General features: G+C 54.0%; 1 protein-coding gene across 1 annotated transcript in view; it reads right to left on the bottom strand.

Annotated features, from left to right (window-relative positions):
- The window catches only part of LOC138489432 (zinc finger protein 551-like), a 93,222-nt gene extending 72,425 nt beyond the window's left edge, over window positions 1-20,797 (bottom strand). The window contains exon 1 of the mRNA XM_069617148.1: window positions 20,661-20,797. The gene's annotated coding sequence lies outside the window, so the exon portion shown is untranslated. The remainder of the gene's footprint in view (window positions 1-20,660) is intronic.
- Between the last annotated feature and the right edge of the window lie 809 nt (window positions 20,798-21,606).

Below are 21,606 nucleotides of genomic sequence, written 5' to 3'. Positions count from 1 at the left end.
GCTTCTCTCTTTTTTGATGAAGGTTCTGGAAACACTGGTTTCTCCCCTCCTTTCCACCTTTCTAGAAACCTCTCATTTCTTTGATTCTTTTCAATCTGGGTTCCGGCCTGGGAGGGGCACTGAATCAGCCTTGAATTCTGTTCTGGTCGACCTTGTGCGCCTGGTGGATCAGAGAGGTGTCGGAGCAGTTCTTCCAGGCCGATCGTTCCCAATCAGTTTCTCTTCCCCCTTTCCGTTCTAGTCCAGTTCACTATTTTGTGGTGTTCCACAGGGCTCTGCGTTGTCCCCAATTGTATTTAATGTTTATATTGGGCCTCTGCTGCTTCTTATTTTGTCTCACAGCTTTCGTTATTATTAATACACAGACGATACCCAACTCGTGGTCCGCCTGGACCTTACACAAGCTGAAACAGCGGTCTGGCTGAGAAGGTGCCTTAAAGACCTAGGAGTGCGGATGAGAACACATTGGTTGAAACTCAACGGCAGTAAAACCGAGGTGCTGTTCGTTGGGACGACTTCTCCCGAACACTTCTGCACTGCAGAATTCTGGCCCACTTCTCTTGGCCCTCTTCCTGTGGCTACCTCGTCAGTCAAGACCTTGGGAGTTAAAATCACTGCATCCCTTGCCATGGACGAGCAGGTGGCAGCAGTTTGCAAAGCTGGTCACTTTAAGCTCTGGATTCTGCGGAAGGTTCTTCCCTTTATCCCTGTTGAATGCCAGGCTCTGGTGGTGGCTACACTGGTCTTGAGTGGCCTTGACTATTGCAACACTGATCAACCAGCTCCAGCTACTCCAAAATGCGGCATAACATAACATATGTGAACAAGGAGATGTATGTCCATGGCCAGTGCCTCTGCAGTGGAGTGACAGACGTGCGTGAACAAGGGGGAGTATTTATGCGGCCGAGACCTCCACGGTGGAGCGACAAATGGTGCGTGAACAAGGTGGAGTAAGTGCGCGGCTGATCCCTTCATGGTGGAGCGACAGACGATACATGAACAAAGGAGAACACGTGCGCAGCTGCTGCTTCCTTGGTGGAGCAACAGATGGTGCATGAACAAAACGGAGTAAATGCAGGGCCGGTGCCTCCACAGGGGAGCGACAGACGGTGCCTGAACATGGGTGAGTACATGTGCGGCCGGTGCCTCCATGGGGGAGTGACAGACGGTCCATGAATAAGGGCGAGCAAGTGCACGGCTGGTGCCTTCACGCTGGAGACACAGACGGTGCATGAAAAAGGTGGAGTAAGTGAGTGGCCAGTGCCTCCACAGTGGAGAGACAGATAGTATGTGCATTTTTCTTCTTCTCTCTGCCTTCACTCGACCCCGATGGAGCCCCTTCCCGCTGCCCGCCAGCGCCGGATTCCCCATCAAACCTCGCATTGCTGGGGGTAAGGATTGACTTTTTGCAGACTATACTTGAATCACGGCAAGTGATTTTTAAATTGCCTCCTAAATTGCAACTCGTGATTGTGCTTGACTTTCGTTGGTCCAGCGTGGCCTGCATGGCGCGCTCTGTGCAGAACCCACTTGGGTTCATTTAACAATTCCATCTCTTGCCGTATGCTGCCTCCATGCTTTTAGGCTTTCTAAGATGGCTGTTCGTTTTTCAAGTAATGATTGCATTATGTTACCATGTTGTGGGCCAGCCCCTGACCCCCTCCCATTGGCTGCCATGGCCCTTTTAGCCAATGGCTGCAGCTGGGAGGCGGATGCCGGCCACTCCACCTAAGGCCCACAACGAAGGCCCTGTCTACCCCTGTCCACCACGGTACGCCGCAATGCCCCTGTGAGTGTCTGTGTGCCCCCGTGAGTGTCTGTGTGCCCCCAATGCCCCCTGAGTGTCTGTGTGCCCCTGTGAGTGTCTGTGTGCCCCAATGCCCCCTATGAGTATCTGTGTGCCCCCAATGCCCCTTGTGAGTGTCTGTGTGCCCACCAATACCCCCCGTGAGTATCTGTGTGCCCCCAATGCCCCCCGTGAGTGCCTGTGTGCCCCCAATGCCCCCTGTGAGTGCCTGTGTGCCCCAAATGCCCCTGTGAGTGCCTGTGTGCCCCAAATGCCCCTGTGAGTGTCTGTGTGCCCCGAGTACCTGTGTGCCCCTAATGCCCCGGTGAGTGTCTGTGTGCCCCTGTGAGTGCCTGTGTGCCCCAAATGCCCCTGTGACTGTCTGTGTGCCCCGAGTACCTGTGTGCCCCTAATGCCCCCGTGAGTGTCTGTGTGCCCCTGTGAGTGTCTGTGTGCCCCTGTGAGTGTCTGTGTGCCCCCAATGCCCCTGTGAGTGTCTGTGTGCCCCCAATGCCCCCGTGAGTGTCTGTGTGCCCCTGTGAGTGTCTGTGTGCCCCCATTCCCCGTGAGTGTCATGCGTGCCCCTGTGAGTATCTGTGTGCCCCCAATGCCCCCCGTGAGTGTCTGTGTGCCCCTGTGAGTGTTTGTGTGCCCCAATGCCCTCTGTAAGTATCTGTGTGCCCCCAATGCCCCTTGTGAGTGCCTGTGTGCCCCCATAAGTGTCTGTGTGCCCCCAATGCCCCGTGAGTGTCTCTGTGCCCCTGTGAGTGTCTGTGTGCCCCTGTGGTTATCCGTGTTCCCCTGTGAGTGTCTGTGTGCCCCCATGAGTGTCTGTGTGCCCCCGTGAGTGTATCTGTGCCCCAATGCCCCCCGTGAGTGTGGTTGCCCTTAATGCCCCTCAATGACCACTGTGAGTGTGTTTGCCCTTAAGGCCCCCCTTGAGTGTCTGTGTGTCCCTTTCTGCCCCGCCAGTGTCCACTTATCTCCCCTTCTCGTCTCCAGTTTCCCCTCGTTCTTTCCTCCTCCTTTCTTCTTTCTTCCCTTCTGCCCCCTGCTATTGCTCTCTTCCCTCTCTCCCCTTTCCTGTCCTTCCTGCCCTCTTGACCTATGCCCCCCACCTCCTTCTCTCCCCACTCCCTCCTTCCCTTACCCCCGTCTGTTTTATCCGGCACTACCCCAATTGCCACCAGGCATAGTAATTCGTAGCCGCCTGCCTTTGCAGCCATACTCTCCCCCACCACTCTCCTTTAGCTCCTATTCCTTAAGCACTTACTCTTATCACTGGTCCCCTGACCATTGATAATAGCTCGTCTGTCCCCCCTTTCCCTTCTGTTCTCTCCTCCTCCCACCCCAGCACTATCTTTGACCGTCTATTCATAGTCACTTGTTTGTTTCCTCTCCTCACCCCCTCCCTCCTCTCCCCTCACCCCCCCTTCCTTCCCTCTCCTCCTGTCACTCTTGCACTGCAACAATTGTCATCAGGAATAGTAATGTTACTGCTAGTTTTGTCTACCTCCTTTCCCCCTTCTCCACTCCCTTACTGTTCTATGCACTTGTACTATCTGTAATTATTTGATAGTAAATGTTTCACATTCTGTACTGTTTCAAGGACTTGTAAGAATGTACGTGTATTTCTCCCATGTTCCCTCCCTCCTCGAAGTGCTTTGAAACACATTGGGCCTCATTACGACGCTAGCGCTGACGGAATGAAGGGGGCCGGTACGGGACCAGCCTCCTTCATTCCGTCAGGGTTGATTACGAGGTTCCCTTAGCAGGACCCGGATCAGACGTCTGGTAAAACCAGACGTCTTTTCCGGGTCCCGCGAGGGGAAGAGGGAGGTAACAACGGGACACTTGTAATGTGCCTGTTATTACCTCCCTCCCCATTCCCATTTAGCCCTATGGGGGCTCAAATTGGAATGGTTCCTGCAAGGAGGATTTACCGGGTCCTCTTATGTCGGAATTACCCGGTAAGTCCCCATTGCAGGAACCCGGTAATGGAGCCCGGTTTGGAGGCAGCCATGGAGCTAATAGCTCCTTGGCTGCCTCCAAACTCGTAATGAGGCCCATTGTGTATAGGCGCTATACAAATAAACAATCAATCAATCAAGGGGGAGTTTTGTTCGTGGCCAGTGCCTGCACAGTGGAGCGACAGATGGTGCGTGAACAAGGGGGAGTAAGTGCGCAGCTGATGCCTTCATGGAGTGACAGATGGTGCGTGAACAAGGGGGAGTAAGTGCGCGCCCAGTGCCTCCGCGGTGGAGTGACAGATGGTATGAGAACAAGGTGGAGTATGGGCCTCATTACACGTTAGGCGGTAGGGATTTACCGTTACCGGCAAGGGATTACCGGTATCGGTAAATCCCCTCCCCAATTACGACCCAGACATATTGCCATTAGCGGCACCGCTAAAACGGTGGCACTATTAGCGGCAAGTCCGTGAGCGCGCGCCCCCTCAGTCCGGAAATAGCGGCATAGCGCTAATAGCACGCCATCACGAGCCATGCGGACATTGCAATACCGGCATGTAGTAGACCCAAAAACCCCTTACCGGCAAGGCGCTAATACCGGCATCGCGAACCACACATTAAAAGAGCACAGCAGTGTTCCCACCTGCCACAGGTTGACAAAATCAGCACAGGTGGAGGCAATGGAGAATGGCAGCACAAAAGAGCACACCACACCCCTTCCCACACCCATTCCCACACCAAGATGGATGCAATACTAGCAGCACTACATGGGCTAGAGGACATGATTGCAGTGCAGCAGCTACAACAACAGGCAGCACAGAGGAGACGCAGGAGGAGGAGGAGGAGGAGGAGGGCAAGACAGGCGCAGCAAGCACCACCAGTGCACCTAGTGATACCACAGAGGCAGCCACCAATTCCCAGGATCAGAGCCAGTCCAGTCAACCTAACCCCTGAGCAGATACACACCCTGTACCGTCTGGACCGGGATACCATCACCACCAATGTAGACATGATATACAACGACATTGTGAGTCTCATTGACATCCGTACTGCCATCCCCCCTCTACTGAAGGTGGTAACTGTGCTCCACTTCTTGGCCACAGGCACCTACCAGCATACGGTAGGTCAGATGCATGGCATATCACAACCAGTATTCTCACGCACACTGAACCAGGTGCTCGATGCCCTCCTGAAGCACACAAGTCAACACATATACATGCCACGGACTGCCCAGGAGATCACCAACACCAAAGTTGGCTTCCATTCACTGGCAGGCATCCCAAGTTGCATCGGGGCCATCGACTGTACCCATGTTGAACTGGTGGTCCCACATGCCAATGAGGTAGTGTACCGTAACATAAAGCAATACCACTCCATCTGTCCTTTCATCACGTCGTCTGGTGGAGTGTGGCTGTTCTCGCATCAACGTCCAAATGGTATGTGACTCCAACAAGATCATCACACATTGCTGTGCCCGATATCCCGGTTCAACCCATGATGCAATGGTCCTGCGGAACTCGACAATACCACGATACATGGAGCGACATGCTGGACAACGTTCGTGGCTACTTGGTGAGTAGCAGGCCAACCACATGGCAGTGTGATGTGGATTGTGAGTGGGGGGGTAGATGCATACTCCAACTGGGCGTGATTGGGGGGGGGAGATGCATACTCCAACTGGGCGTCATTGGGGGGGGAGATGCATACTCCAACTGGGCGTGATTGGGGGGGAGATGCATACTCCAACTGGGCGTGAACTGGTGTCAGGAGAAGAATGGACATACATATTTGCATCACTGTACAGTGAGGCAGCCCACAATGGACCAGACACAAAACCACATGCTAGAAGTGAGTGCCACGACAAACATATCAATCCATTACGCCAAACAGGCCATTCCAAACAACATGCACACCGCACAACACACCATTCCCCCATTACACAAATCAGCAACATGCATATAAAAATCACATCTGAAATTTACGCTGAACAACATCAGAAATGATCCGCGCACATGAGTGCATACAAATGGATCTCCTGTAGCCATTGTAGTGAGCCACACCCGTACCCCACCACTGAGTTGCCATTGAACAGCATGGGGACATCAACTAAGGAATGGCAGTGTACTAGCAGTGTGGCACTAACGTTGCCAGGGCCAGGAAACACAAATTACTTAAACTCAGGCGGGACATGGCAATCCCTGCTGTATGCATGCATGGTGCATGTCCACTTGCAAGGACCACCTCACCTTCCCACATTGCAGTTACCCTGATTGCCATGCGTGCTTGGATCAGTGGATGTCGTTGAAAATGCTATGTTTGTTTGTGTGATATGTGCAGGCTCCACTTTATGTAGACACTTACACATACCCATTGTTGCACCCATGCAGGTGATGCAGGTTATCCCCTGAAGAGGTGGCTCCTTACCCCTGTGCGGAACCCACAGAACAGGCACGAAGAGGACTACAATCATGCACACACCCGTACCCGTGTGGTGATCGAGCAGACATTCGGCCTATTGAAGGAACGCTTCCGTTGCCTCAGCAGGTCGGGCGGGGCGCTCCTGTACGGGCATGAGAAGGTGGCCAAGATCACCATGGCATGTGTCATGCTGCACAACATGTGTATCAGACGGAATGTGCCAATGCCCCCTGACATTGAACTGCAACCACCGTCTGAGGATGATGACGGGGATGAGGATGGAGGAGAGGGGTCTGCAGGTCATGCAGGTGGCGATGCCCATGAGGGACGTGCTGTGCGGCAGCACCTGATAGACCATTGTTTCTGATGCACATGGATTAGGAGGGTGCAATTGATGTGGAGCTCAGGGCACCGGGTGTATGGAGGACATTAACACAGTGCACCCTTCAACAATAAAGCACACATACACAATAATCAATGTCCAGTCATGTGATTATCCATGCCATTACGTGTGTATTGAGCATTATGTCATTCAAACGTGCATGTACCCTCCACCCCAAACACCCTCACCCCCCTCCCCCCACAACTCCACCAAACACCCTCACCCCCCTCCCCCCACAACTCCACCAAACACCCTCACCCCCCTCCCCCCACAACTCCACCAAACACCATCACCCCCCTCCCCCCACAACTCCACCAAACACCCTCACACCCCTCCCCCCACAACTCCACCAAACATGGTGTGCACATCAGTGCTGCATTAGTCTCCAAGTGTCAACAGTGACAGGCTGGCCCTACTTCCCTCCTCCACTACCACCATTGGGGGGTTGTGAGTCTGACCGCCGCAAGGACCGGCTGGACCTGCGCAGGATGGTTGTTTGGTCGGAGCTAGTAGACGAGGGGGTGGCTGGTTGATCTGCTCCTTGTGTGTGACGCATGCTCTCCATCGCCTCAGCAATGCGCGTTAGGACCTGCCTCACAGCGGCCATCTCGTCACATAGGCGCGTCGTGTTGCTGTCCAAGGCAGCTTTCATGTCCCTTGATAAGCCCCGGATCTCCTCCCTGGTCGAGGCAGCCTCGCTCACTTGCCGGGCAACCAGGGCATTGAGCTCCTCCTGGCGCTGTCGTATCAGGCTCATGCTGTTGTCTGCGGCCCTGCCCCTGTTACTCCTCGGCGCAGCTTGCTGTATGTGGCCGACATCAGGTGAGCTCGCCACGGGACTGAATGACCCATCCATTGAATCTCCGGCATGCACCTCATGGATGCTGCCATTGGATGTGTTGCATGGGCTGTGGTGTGGGGACAGCTGGGTGCTGGGTGTACGCTGCCCTTCCGGTGTCGGACATGGGTCGTCCACATCACTCATGGGTGCCGTGGCTGCTGCTTCCCCGACGGAGCTATTGGCTGCAGACGGCGTGCCTTCTGGCACTGGCTCCTGAGTGGTGGGGGCGGGTGGTGTGGGTGCTACCACAGTGTCGGATGGCATTTCGACCCTTGGTGTGGTCGGTGCGTGTGTGGCTTGTGAACGCTGGGCCACTCCAGATTTCCCAGTGCCCCTCGATGTACTGGGCCTGGTGCCTGCATCCTTTCCCTTGGCCTGCTTCTTGGGTGGTGGGGCCTCCGTTGCAGAGTCCAGCTCCTCACTGTCAGAATGTGACCCTGTGGGGGAGCAAGACAGGGATAGCATCAGTGATGGGTCAACGTGCATCATGCATATGTTGTTGTTGCTGCAGTTCTTTGGATTTGGACATCTAGTTTGGACATGCAGGTTGTTGGCCAGATGGGTGGGTCATCCGGACATGAGTCAGGGTGACACGTGTGTGAGGTGCTGCATGCATGTGGTTGTGTGGGGATGTGCACGGCATATATGCAGGGTTGTGTACATGTGTGTGTGATGACCCCATCCATTAGCTAATTCCCATTTCACATTTGGGGGAGGAACTCATGCTTTGCATTGCAGTGTTTTGCGTGGACACTCACCTCCGTCTGACGTTGTTGCCACACCGCACTCCATTCGGCCCACTCCCTCGATGGATTCAATGCCAATGGTGCTGGCACATGTCTCTTCCCACTCCTGCATCTTCATCGGGGATCCTCCTCCGCCTCCTGTGCCCATGGCCAGATTCCTGTTGGCCGATAATATGCTGCGTACACGGAGGCGCAGATCATCCCACCGCTTGCGCACGTCCTTTACGGTGCGGGGGGTGGAGCCCACCGCACTGACTTTCTGCGCCACCTCAGCCCAGATCTCCTTTTTTCTCAGGAGTGCAGGGCGCCGCATGTCGCTAGCAAACACTACGTCTGCATTTGCAGCCAGGGTGTCTGCCAGCATTTTCAATTCCTCGTTTGAAAAGCGTTCTTTGCGCTGGCGCACATCGGCTTTCTTTAGGGCCTTGGGCATTGTTTGTTATTGTGGGAAGTGGTTTTGCCAGTTGTGGTGTTGCTGCAGGTCCTGAGTGCAGGGGATGGCAATGGATTGTGTTTTCAAAGGTGGCCGCCGGGCTCTTTCCCGTTCCTGTGCGATGACGCTATTTCCGGTTCCGGTGTTTTACGGTGACCGCTAATAGCAGTGACCGCTAATAGCAAGCAGCATGAGGGCGGAGGTGCTATCAGCACTTTGGTCGGAGCCGGAAAGGTGCTTTTGCGCCATGGCGGTAGGGTCATTTACCGGCATGGCCCTATGCGCGTGTCCGCTTACTCGTAATGGAACGCTATTAGCGGTCTCCTGCGAGGGCGGACACGCTAATAGCGCCATGCCGGTAAATCGCATTTTTTACCGCCTAACGTGTAATAAGGCCCTATGTCTGCGGCCCGGCCTCCACGGTGGAGTGACAGATGGTGCATGAACAAGAGGGAGTACGTGCGTGGCTAATGCCTCCATAGTGGAGCGACAGACGGTGCGTGAACAAGGGTGAGTACGTGCGTGGCTGGTGCTTCCATGGTTCAGCAATAGACAGTTTGTGAACAATGGGGAGTAAGTGCACTGCTGGTGCCTCCACGGTGGAGCGACAGATGGTGCATGAACAAGGGGGGAGTATGTGCTTGGGAGGTGCCACAGACAGTGCGTGAACAATGGGGAGTAAGTGCACTGCTGATGTCTCCACATCGGAGTGACAGACGGTGCATGAACAAGGGGAGTGAGAGCATGGCCGGTGCCTCGAGCGGGGCACGACAGACAGTGAGTGAACAAGGGGGAGTGAGAGCACCTTCGAAACCTCCACTGCGCTCACATCTTTGACGCCACCAGATAGTGTAATGACCAATTTCACAACAGGGACTACACCATTTGAATTAAAGAGAGGGTGAAAGGCCTGCACACAGTGAAACCCTTCATGTGCACAAAATCAAGAACATGTGATCTCTGAGAATCACTTTCCTGTTTTGAAAACCCAGAGAAAATAAAGATTGACCATTGACAAGGTGAGACGTGGACGCATTTTAACATTGGAAAATTAAAGAGGTTACCACACAAAGACAGAGGTCTTTCCTCCAGTGTAGTGCCCCCAGAAAGGCCATTGACACAGATCATGACACTATAGCTACTGAAGGAGGCAAAGTGTGGAACATGTCCAGGGTGGCACTGCACCAAAGGAGACAGAATACATGCACTGAAGGAGATGAAGAAGAAATGTAATACAGGTCGGAGAGTGGAGACCAACTCAGCATCCCACAACGCAAAAGTGGAGGTGATCGCACTGACTAACAAGACAAAAGGCAAGATCACACAAAACAACCACCTTGCTGACCAGTAATGGCAAGTTGTGAAGTGTATCAATCGAAAGAGTTTACTGGAGATCGAAAGTAGCGAGAAGAGTGATCAGTCAACCGGACCGTCTGACTTGACTCAGGAGTGTTCGGGAAAGGTTCAGTCAGTATGATCTGTATTTTTCTGAGCAAGGTGGGTGATGTACTATCCTCTCCTGCTCTTTTAAGAGCTGAGCTTGCATGCTGTGCATGGTCCCTGTGCCTATGTATCTTCTCTGCATGCTCGCTGATGTGGCGTGGGGGAGCGGCAGACGAAGCGCGAACAAGGCAAAGTAAGTGCGCAGCCGGTTCCTCCACGGTGGAGCGACAGACAGTACGTGAACAAAGGGGAACAAGTGCGCAGCTGCTTCCATGGTGGAGCAACAGATGGTGCGTGAACATGGGTGAGTACATGTGTGGCCGTTGCCTCCATGGGGGAGCGACAGACGGTGCGTGAACAAGAGGGAGCAAGTGCGTGGCTGGTGCCTCCACGGTGGAGCAACAGATGGTGCATGAACAAAACAGAGTAAGTGCGCTGCCAGTGCCTTCATGGTGGAGAGACAGCTGGTGCATGAAAAAGGTGGAGTAAGTGCGCGGCCAGTGCCTTCAGGGTGGAATGACAGATGATATGATATGTGGATGCCATTCCCCTTGCTCTTTTGAAAGAAGCCTCGGGTGACTTGATTGCTCACATCATTGTGACCATAAATGCATCACTCACTAGTGGTGTGATCCCTCCAACACTTAAGCATGCCCTAGTGATTCCTTTGTTAAAAGAAGCCTTCTCTGGATCCTGAAGTGTTGGCCAATTATCGTCCTATCTCGCTTCTCTCTTTTTTGATGAAGGTTCTGGAAACACTGGTTTCTCCCCTCCTTTCCACCTTTCTAGAAACCTCTCATTTCTTTGATTCTTTTCAATCTGGGTTCCGGCCTGGGAGGGGCACTGAATCAGCCTTGAATTCTGTTCTGGTCGACCTTGTGCGCCTGGTGGATCAGAGAGGTGTCGGAGCAGTACTTCCAGGCCGATCGTTCCCAATCAGTTTCTCTTCCCCCTTTCCGTTCTAGTCCAGTTCACTATTTTGTGGTGTTCCACAGGGCTCTGCGTTGTCCCCAATTGTATTTAATGTTTATATTGGGCCTCTGCTGCTTCTTATTTTGTCTCACAGCTTTCGTTATTATTAATACACAGACGATACCCAACTCGTGGTCCGCCTGGACCTTACACAAGCTGAAACAGCGGTCTGGCTGAGAAGGTGCCTTAAAGACCTAGGAGTGCGGATGAGAACACATTGGTTGAAACTCAACGGCAGTAAAACCGAGGTGCTGTTCGTTGGGACGACTTCTCCCGAACACTTCTGCACTGCAGAATTCTGGCCCACTTCTCTTGGCCCTCTTCCTGTGGCTACCTCGTCAGTCAAGACCTTGGGAGTTAAAATCACTGCATCCCTTGCCATGGACGAGCAGGTGGCAGCAGTTTGCAAAGCTGGTCACTTTAAGCTCTGGATTCTGCGGAAGGTTCTTCCCTTTATCCCTGTTGAATGCCAGGCTCTGGTGGTGGCTACACTGGTCTTGAGTGGCCTTGACTATTGCAACACTGATCAACCAGCTCCAGCTACTCCAAAATGCGTCATAACATAACATATGTGAACAAGGAGATGTATGTCCATGGCCAGTGCCTCTGCAGTGGAGTGACAGACGTGCGTGAACAAGGGGGAGTATTTATGCGGCCGAGACCTCCACGGTGGAGCGACAAATGGTGCGTGAACAAGGTGGAGTAAGTGCGCGGCTGATCCCTTCATGGTGGAGCGACAGACGATACATGAACAAAGGAGAACACGTGCGCAGCTGCTGCTTCCTTGGTGGAGCAACAGATGGTGCATGAACAAAACGGAGTAAATGCAGGGCCGGTGCCTCCACAGGGGAGCGACAGACGGTGCCTGAACATGGGTGAGTACATGTGCGGCCGGTGCCTCCATGGGGGAGTGACAGACGGTCCATGAATAAGGGCGAGCAAGTGCACGGCTGGTGCCTTCACGCTGGAGACACAGACGGTGCATGAAAAAGGTGGAGTAAGTGAGTGGCCAGTGCCTCCACAGTGGAGAGACAGATAGTATGTGCATTTTTCTTCTTCTCTCTGCCTTCACTCGACCCCGATGGAGCCCCTTCCCGCTGCCCGCCAGCGCCGGATTCCCCATCAAACCTCGCATTGCTGGGGGTAAGGATTGACTTTTTGCAGACTATACTTGAATCACGGCAAGTGATTTTTAAATTGCCTCCTAAATTGCAACTCGTGATTGTGCTTGACTTTCGTTGGTCCAGCGTGGCCAGCATGGCGCGCTCTGTGCAGAACCCACTTGGGTTCATTTAACAATTCCATCTCTTGCCGTATGCTGCCTCCATGCTTTTAGGCTTTCTAAGATGGCTGTTCGTTTTTCAAGTAATGATTGCATTATGTTACCATGTTGTGGGCCAGCCCCTGACCCCCTCCCATTGGCTGCCATGGCCCTTTTAGCCAATGGCTGCAGCTGGGAGGCGGATGCCGGCCACTCCACCTAAGGCCCACAACGAAGGCCCTGTCTACCCCTGTCCACCACGGTACGCCGCAATGCCCCTGTGAGTGTCTGTGTGCCCCCGTGAGTGTCTGTGTGCCCCCAATGCCCCCTGAGTGTCTGTGTGCCCCTGTGAGTGTCTGTGTGCCCCAATGCCCCCTATGAGTATCTGTGTGCCCCCAATGCCCCTTGTGAGTGTCTGTGTGCCCACCAATACCCCCCGTGAGTGTCTGTGTGCCCCCAATGCCCCCCGTGAGTGCCTGTGTGCCCCCAATGCCCCCTGTGAGTGCCTGTGTGCCCCAAATGCCCCTGTGAGTGCCTGTGTGCCCCAAATGCCCCTGTGAGTGTCTGTGTGCCCCGAGTACCTGTGTGCCCCTAATGCCCCGGTGAGTGTCTGTGTGCCCCTGTGAGTGCCTGTGTGCCCCAAATGCCCCTGTGACTGTCTGTGTGCCCCGAGTACCTGGGTGCCCCTAATGCCCCCGTGAGTGTCTGTGTGCCCCTGTGAGTGTCTGTGTGCCCCTGTGAGTGTCTGTGTGCCCCCAATGCCCCTGTGAGTGTCTGTGTGCCCCCAATGCCCCCGTGAGTGTCTGTGTGCCCCTGTGAGTGTCTGTGTGCCCCCATTCCCCGTGAGTTTCATGCGTGCCCCTGTGAGTATCTGTGTGCCCCCAATGCCCCCCGTGAGTGTCTGTGTGCCCCTGTGAGTGTTTGTGTGCCCCAATGCCCTCTGTAAGTATCTGTGTGCCCCCAATGCCCCTTGTGAGTGCCTGTGTGCCCCCATAAGTGTCTGTGTGCCCCCAATGCCCCGTGAGTGTCTCTGTGCCCCTGTGAGTGTCTGTGTGCCCCTGTGGTTATCCGTGTTCCCCTGTGAGTGTCTGTGTGCCCCCATGAGTGTCTGTGTGCCCCCGTGAGTGTATCTGTGCCCCAATGCCCCCCGTGAGTGTGGTTGCCCTTAATGCCCCCCAATGACCACTGTGAGTGTGTTTGCCCTTAAGGCCCCCCTTGAGTGTCTGTGTGTCCCTTTCTGCCCCGCCAGTGTCCACTTATCTCCCCTTCTCGTCTCCAGTTTCCCCTCGTTCTTTCCTCCTCCTTTCTTCTTTCTTCCCTTCTGCCCCCTGCTATTGCTCTCTTCCCTCTCTCCCCTTTCCTGTCCTTCCTGCCCTCTTGACCTATGCCCCCCACCTCCTTCTCTCCCCACTCCCTCCTTCCCTTACCCCCGTCTGTTTTATCCGGCACTACCCCAATTGCCACCAGGCATAGTAATTCGTAGCCGCCTGCCTTTGCAGCCATACTCTCCCCCACCACTCTCCTTTAGCTCCTATTCCTTAAGCACTTACTCTTATCACTGGTCCCCTGACCATTGATAATAGCTCGTCTGTCCCCCCTTTCCCTTCTGTTCTCTCCTCCTCCCACCCCAGCACTATCTTTGACCGTCTATTCATAGTCACTTGTTTGTTTCCTCTCCTCACCCCCTCCCTCCTCTCCCCTCACCCCCCCTTCCTTCCCTCTCCTCCTGTCACTCTTGCACTGCAACAATTGTCATCAGGAATAGTAATGTTACTGCTAGTTTTGTCTACCTCCTTTCCCCCTTCTCCACTCCCTTACTGTTCTATGCACTTGTACTATCTGTAATTATTTGATAGTAAATGTTTCACATTCTGTACTGTTTCAAGGACTTGTAAGAATGTACGTGTATTTCTCCCATGTTCCCTCCCTCCTCGAAGTGCTTTGAAACACATTGGGCCTCATTACGACGCTAGCGCTGACGGAATGAAGGGGGCCGGTACGGGACCAGCCTCCTTCATTCGGTCAGGGTTGATTACGAGGTTCCCTTAGCGGGACCCGGATCAGACGTCTGGTAAAACCAGACGTCTTTTCCGGGTCCCGCGAGGGGAAGAGGGAGGTAACAACGGGACACTTGTAATGTGCCTGTTATTACCTCCCTCCCCATTCCCATTTAGCCCTATGGGGGCTCAAATTGGAATGGTTCCTGCAAGGAGGATTTACCGGGTCCTCTTATGTCGGAATTACCCGGTAAGTCCCCATTGCAGGAACCCGGTAATGGAGCCCGGTTTGGAGGCAGCCATGGAGCTAATAGCTCCTTGGCTGCCTCCAAACTCGTAATGAGGCCCATTGTGTATAGGCGCTATACAAATAAACAATCAATCAATCAAGGGGGAGTTTTGTTCGTGGCCAGTGCCTGCACAGTGGAGCGACAGATGGTGCGTGAACAAGGGGGAGTAAGTGCGCAGCTGATGCCTTCATGGAGTGACAGATGGTGCGTGAACAAGGGGGAGTAAGTGCGCGCCCAGTGCCTCCGCGGTGGAGTGACAGATGGTATGAGAACAAGGTGGAGTATGGGCCTCATTACACGTTAGGCGGTAGGGATTTACCGTTACCGGCAAGGGATTACCGGTATCGGTAAATCCCCTCCCCAATTACGACCCGGACATATCGCCATTAGCGGCACCGCTAAAACGGTGGCACTATTAGCGGCAAGTCCGTGAGCGCGCGCCCCCTCAGTCCGGAAATAGCGGCATAGCGCTAATAGCACGCCATCACGAGCCATGCGGACATTGCAATACCGGCATGTAGTAGACCCAAAAACCCCTTACCGGCAAGGCGCTAATACCGGCATCGCGAACCACACGTTAAAAGAGCACAGCAGTGTTCCCACCTGCCACAGGTTGACAAAATCAGCACAGGTGGAGGCAATGGAGAATGGCAGCACAAAAGAGCACACCACACCCCTTCCCACACCCATTCCCACACCAAGATGGAGGCAATACTAGCAGCACTACATGGGCTAGAGGACATGATTGCAGTGCAGCAGCTACAACAACAGGCAGCACAGAGGAGACGCAGGAGGAGGAGGAGGAGGAGGGCAAGACAGGCGCAGCAAGCACCACCAGTGCACCTAGTGATACCACAGAGGCAGCCACCAATTCCCAGGATCAGAGCCAGTCCAGTCAACCTAACCCCTGAGCAGATACACACCCTGTACCGTCTGGACCGGGATACCATCACCACCATTGTAGACATGATATACAACGACATTGTGAGTCTCATTGACATCCGTACTGCCATCCCCCCTCTACTGAAGGTGGTAACTGTGCTCCACTTCTTGGCCACAGGCACCTACCAGCATACGGTAGGTCAGATGCATGGCATATCACAACCAGTATTCTCACGCACACTGAACCAGGTGCTCGATGCCCTCCTGAAGCACACAAGTCAACACATATACATGCCACGGACTGCCCAGGAGATCACCAACACCAAAGTTGGCTTCCATTCACTGGCAGGCATCCCAAGTTGCATCGGGGCCATCGACTGTACCCATGTTGAACTGGTGGTCCCACATGCCAATGAGGTAGTGTACCGTAACAGAAAGCAATACCACTCCATCTGTCCTTTCATCATGTCGTCTGGTGGAGTGTGGCTGTTCTCGCATCAACGTCCAAATGGTATGTGACTCCAACAAGATCATCACACATTGCTGTGCCCGATATCCCGGTTCAACCCATGATGCAATGGTCCTGCGGAACTCGACAATACCACGATACATGGAGCGACATGCTGGACAACGTTCGTGGCTACTTGGTGAGTAGCAGGCCAACCACATGGCAGTGTGATGTGGATTGTGAGTGGGGGGGTAGATGCATACTCCAACTGGGCGTGATTGGGGGGGGGGAGATGCATACTCCAACTGGGCGTGATTGGGGGGGGGGAGATGCATACTCCAACTGGGCGTGATTGGGGGGGAGATGCATACTCCAACTGGGCGTGAACTGGTGTCAGGAGAAGAATGGACATACATATTTGCATCACTGTACAGTGAGGCAGCCCACAATGGACCAGACACAAAACCACATGCTAGAAGTGAGTGCCACAACAAACATATCAATCCATTACGCCAAACAGGCCATTCCAAACAACATGCACACCGCACAACACACCATTCCCCCATTACACAAATCAGCAACATGCATATAAAAATCACATCTGAAATTTACGCTGAACAACATCAGAAATGATCCGCGCACATGAGTGCATACAAATGGATCTCCTGTAGCCATTGTAGTGAGCCACACCCGTACCCCACCACTGAATTGCCATTGAACAGCATGGGGACATCAACTAAGGAATGGCAGTGTACTAGCAGTGTGGCACTAACGTTGCCAGGGCCAGGAAACACAAATTACTTAAACTCAGGCGGGACATGGCAATCCCTGCTGTATGCATGCATGGTGCATGTCCACTTGCAAGGACCACCTCACCTTCCCACATTGCAGTTACCCTGATTGCCATGCGTGCTTGGATCAGTGGATGTCGTTGAAAATGCTATGTTTGTTTGTGTGATATGTGCAGGCTCCACTTTATGTAGACACTTACACATACCCATTGTTGCACCCATGCAGGTGATGCAGGTTATCCCCTGAAGAGGTGGCTCCTTACCCCTGTGCGGAACCCACAGAACAGGCACGAAGAGGACTACAATCATGCACACACCCGTACCCGTGTGGTGATCGAGCAGACATTCGGCCTATTGAAGGAACGCTTCCGGTGCCTCAGCAGGTCGGGCGGGGCACTCCTGTACGGGCATGAGAAGGTGGCCAAGATCACCATGGCATGTGTCATGCTGCACAACATGTGTATCAGACGGAATGTGCCAATGCCCCCTGACATTGAACTGCAACCACCGTCTGAGGATGATGACGGGGATGAGGATGGAGGAGAGGGGTCTGCAGGTCATGCAGGTGGCGATGCCCATGAGGGACGTGCTGTGCGGCAGCACCTGATAGACCATTGTTTCTGATGCACATGGATTAGGAGGGTGCAATTGATGTGGAGCTCAGGGCACCGGGTGTATGGAGGACATTAACACAGTGCACCCTTCAACAATAAAGCACACATACACAATAATCAATGTCCAGTCATGTGATTATCCATGCCATTACGTGTGTATTGAGCATTATGTCATTCAAACGTGCATGTACCCTCCACCCCAAACACCCTCACCCCCCTCCCCCCACAACTCCACCAAACACCCTCACCCCCCTCCCCCCACAACTCCACCAAACACCCTCACCCCCCTCCCCCCACAACTCCACCAAACACCATCACCCCCCTCCCCCCACAACTCCACCAAACACCCTCACACCCCTCCCCCCACAACTCCACCAAACATGGTGTGCACATCAGTGCTGCATTAGTCTCCAAGTGTCAACAGTGACAGGCTGGCCCTACTTCCCTCCTCCACTACCACCATTGGGGGGTTGTGAGTCTGACCGCCGCAAGGACCGGCTGGACCTGCGCAGGATGGTTGTTTGGTCGGAGCTAGTAGACGAGGGGGTGGCTGGTTGATCTGCTCCTTGTGTGTGACGCATGCTCTCCATCGCCTCAGCAATGCGCGTTAGGACCTGCCTCACAGCGGCCATCTCGTCACATAGGCGCGTCGTGTTGCTGTCCAAGGCAGCTTTCATGTCCCTTGATAAGCCCCGGATCTCCTCCCTGGTCGAGGCAGCCTCGCTCACTTGCCGGGCAACCAGGGCATTGAGCTCCTCCTGGCGCTGTCGTATCAGGCTCATGCTGTTGTCTGCGGCCCTGCCCCTGTTACTCCTCGGCGCAGCTTGCTGTATGTGGCCGACATCAGGTGAGCTCGCCACGGGACTGAATGACCCATCCATTGAATCTCCGGCATGCACCTCATGGATGCTGCCATTGGATGTGTTGCATGGGCTGTGGTGTGGGGACAGCTGGGTGCTGGGTGTACGCTGCCCTTCCGGTGTCGGACATGGGTCGTCCACATCACTCATGGGTGCCGTGGCTGCTGCTTCCCCGACGGAGCTATTGGCTGCAGACGGCGTGCCTTCTGGCACTGGCTCCTGAGTGGTGGGGGCGGGTGGTGTGGGTGCTACCACAGTGTCGGATGGCATTTCGACCCTTGGTGTGGTCGGTGCGTGTGTGGCTTGTGAACGCTGGGCCACTCCAGATTTCCCAGTGCCCCTCGATGTACTGGGCCTGGTGCCTGCATCCTTTCCCTTGGCCTGCTTCTTGGGTGGTGGGGCCTCCGTTGCAGAGTCCAGCTCCTCACTGTCAGAATGTGACCCTGTGGGGGAGCAAGACAGGGATAGCATCAGTGATGGGTCAACGTGCATCATGCATATGTTGTTGTTGCTGCAGTTCTTTGGATTTGGACATCTAGTTTGGACATGCAGGTTGTTGGCCAGATGGGTGGGTCATCCGGACATGAGTCAGGGTGACACGTGTGTGAGGTGCTGCATGCATGTGGTTGTGTGGGGATGTGCACGGCATATATGCAGGGTTGTGTACATGTGTGTGTGATGACCCCATCCATTAGCTAATTCCCATTTCACATTTGGGGGAGGAACTCATGCTTTGCATTGCAGTGTTTTGCGTGGACACTCACCTCCGTCTGACGTTGTTGCCACACCGCACTCCATTCGGCCCACTCCCTCGATGGATTCAATGCCAATGGTGCTGGCACATGTCTCCTCCCACTCCTGCATCTTCATTGGGGATCCTCCTCCGCCTCCTGTGCCCATGGCCAGATTCCTGTTGGCCGATAATATGCTGCGTACACGGAGGCGCAGATCATCCCACCGCTTGCGCACGTCCTTTACGGTGCGGGGGGTGGAGCCCACCGCACTGACTTTCTGCGCCACCTCAGCCCAGATCTCCTTTTTTCTCAGGAGTGCAGGGCGCCGCATGTCGCTAGCAAACACTACGTCTGCATTTGCAGCCAGGGTGTCTGCCAGCATTTTCAATTCCTCGTTTGAAAAGCGTTCTTTGCGCTGGCGCACATCGGCTTTCTTTAGGGCCTTGGGCATTGTTTGTTATTGTGGGAAGTGGTTTTGCCAGTTGTGGTGTTGCTGCAGGTCCTGAGTGCAGGGGATGGCAATGGATTGTGTTTTCAAAGGTGGCCGCCGGGCTCTTTCCCGTTCCTGTGCGATGACGCTATTTCCGGTTCCGGTGTTTTACGGTGACCGCTAATAGCAGTGACCGCTAATAGCAAGCAGCATGAGGGCGGAGGTGCTATCAGCACTTTGGTCGGAGCCGGAAAGGTGCTTTTGCGCCATGGCGGTAGGGTCATTTACCGGCATGGCCCTATGCGCGTGTCCGCTTACTCGTAATGGAACGCTATTAGCGGTCTCCTGCGAGGGCGGACACGCTAATAGTGCCATGCCGGTAAATCGCATTTTTTACCGCCTAACGTGTAATAAGGCCCTATGTCTGCGGCCCGGCCTCCACGGTGGAGTGACAGATGGTGCATGAACAAGAGGGAGTACGTGCGTGGCTAATGCCTCCATAGTGGAGCGACAGACGGTGCGTGAACAAGGGTGAGTACGTGCGTGGCTGGTGCTTCCATGGTTCAGCAATAGACAGTTTGTGAACAATGGGGAGTAAGTGCACTGCTGGTGCCTCCACGGTGGAGCGACAGATGGTGCATGAACAAGGGGGAGTATGTGCTTGGGAGGTGCCACAGACAGTGCGTGAAGAATGGGGAGTAAGTGCACTGCTGATGTCTCCACATCGGAGTGACAGACGGTGCATGAACAAGGGGAGTGAGAGCATGGCCGGTGCCTCGAGCGGGGCACGACAGACAGTGAGTGAACAAGGGGGAGTGAGAGCACCTTCGAAACCTCCACTGCGCTCACATCTTTGACGACACACTGGGAGCCAGCGGTTGGATTTCTATGTGTAAAATGAAGACCAGTGAACTCCAACTATACACTTGTGTGGCTATCATTTTTCTGACCCCCCATAATACTGGCCATCTGTAATGCCCCATGCCTAGCTTCCCACTTGCATCCCCATCCATCTTTACTATCTACCATAGGATAACACCCTAGAAAGATATTGCACTGCTCGCCGTTCTTATTACTTATGCACGGTGACTCTGATCGAAGCACTGCGCTTCCTGTTGAATAAATAGAAAATACCAATGCAAGTGCTGCACAGATGCCGACTGACCCCCTCTCATGAAGGTCACCTACAGCCAGTACTGTTTATCTGGATAACTCTGGGAATGTTAGCCCTTATAGGCCCATATTTAATCGGACATGTGCAACTACAACTCCCAGACTCCAAAGGATTGCTACCTTAAAGAGTAGAGCTGACTGAAGGTGAGCCCCGTGACATGGGTGCAGTCGGCAGCATTGACTGCTCACCTCATGTGGAGCCTGTCCGGGCAGTTCTCCTCAGGATCGTGTGCAACAATCTTCAAGAGAGGGCAGTGGCATAGACAGCACGCGCCGCTGCCCGGAGAGAGCTTTGGGGTCCCATCACTCTACTGCGGCTGCGCAGTAGACGAGACGCTATTCCCCGGAGCCTGGCACGAGGCGTCTCTGCCGACGTGACGCGTGTGCGTAAGAGCACGCCACGCCCCCGGCGGCCTCGCACGCCACGCCCCCTGTGGCCTCGCACGCCACGCCCCCTGAGGCCACGCCATACTGCTTGCGGCCTCGCACGCCACGCCCCTCTTCGGCCACACCCAGCCCCTGCGGCCACGCACGCGCCCCACACACTGTGAGAGGACAGGAGTGCAGTGTGGAGTTGAAGTTCTTTCACCACACGCCCGGGGCCGATCCTCAGAACATGTGTATATGGAGCTCATGTGCATGGCCGTCAGCAAACACATTTACACTTTAGGGAAAGAGCGGGGCCTTCTCCCACCAGGGCCACCACCTAAGCACAGCTCTACGTTTTGAGTACTCATTTCTATGACATCACTTCCTGTGATGTCACGTGTCCTTTAACATCATTGTCACAGAAAGTGAACAGAAAAATCCCCAAATTACACTACAAATGATACAATAAAAAAACAAATTAAATGCATAATATCAGGAAATGAATGCATATATCGATGTAAAATGTGAAAAATCATTGCAAACTTGCACAAACCACCCCCAATGCGGTATGAGCAATAACGGTCCTAGCTGGAGGCCAGGCTTGTCATGGCCATCTAAGGAAGACTTGATAAGGAAGTGGCAAAGAGAAGGCAGATGTTGCAACATACTTAGATGCATTCAATGCACAGACAATCATGATATGCAACATGCTGTTGTATATTAAGTCACAATGATGAATTCAGCTTCCTTGCACACAGCATACAAT

This window comes from Ambystoma mexicanum, chromosome 9 (assembly GCF_040938575.1).
Source record: "Ambystoma mexicanum isolate Mex_15411 chromosome 9, UKY_AmexF1_1, whole genome shotgun sequence".
NCBI lineage: Eukaryota > Metazoa > Chordata > Amphibia > Caudata > Ambystomatidae > Ambystoma > Ambystoma mexicanum.
The sequence above is the reverse complement of the archived record's forward strand: the minus strand, read 5'-3'. Positions and strand labels throughout refer to the sequence as shown.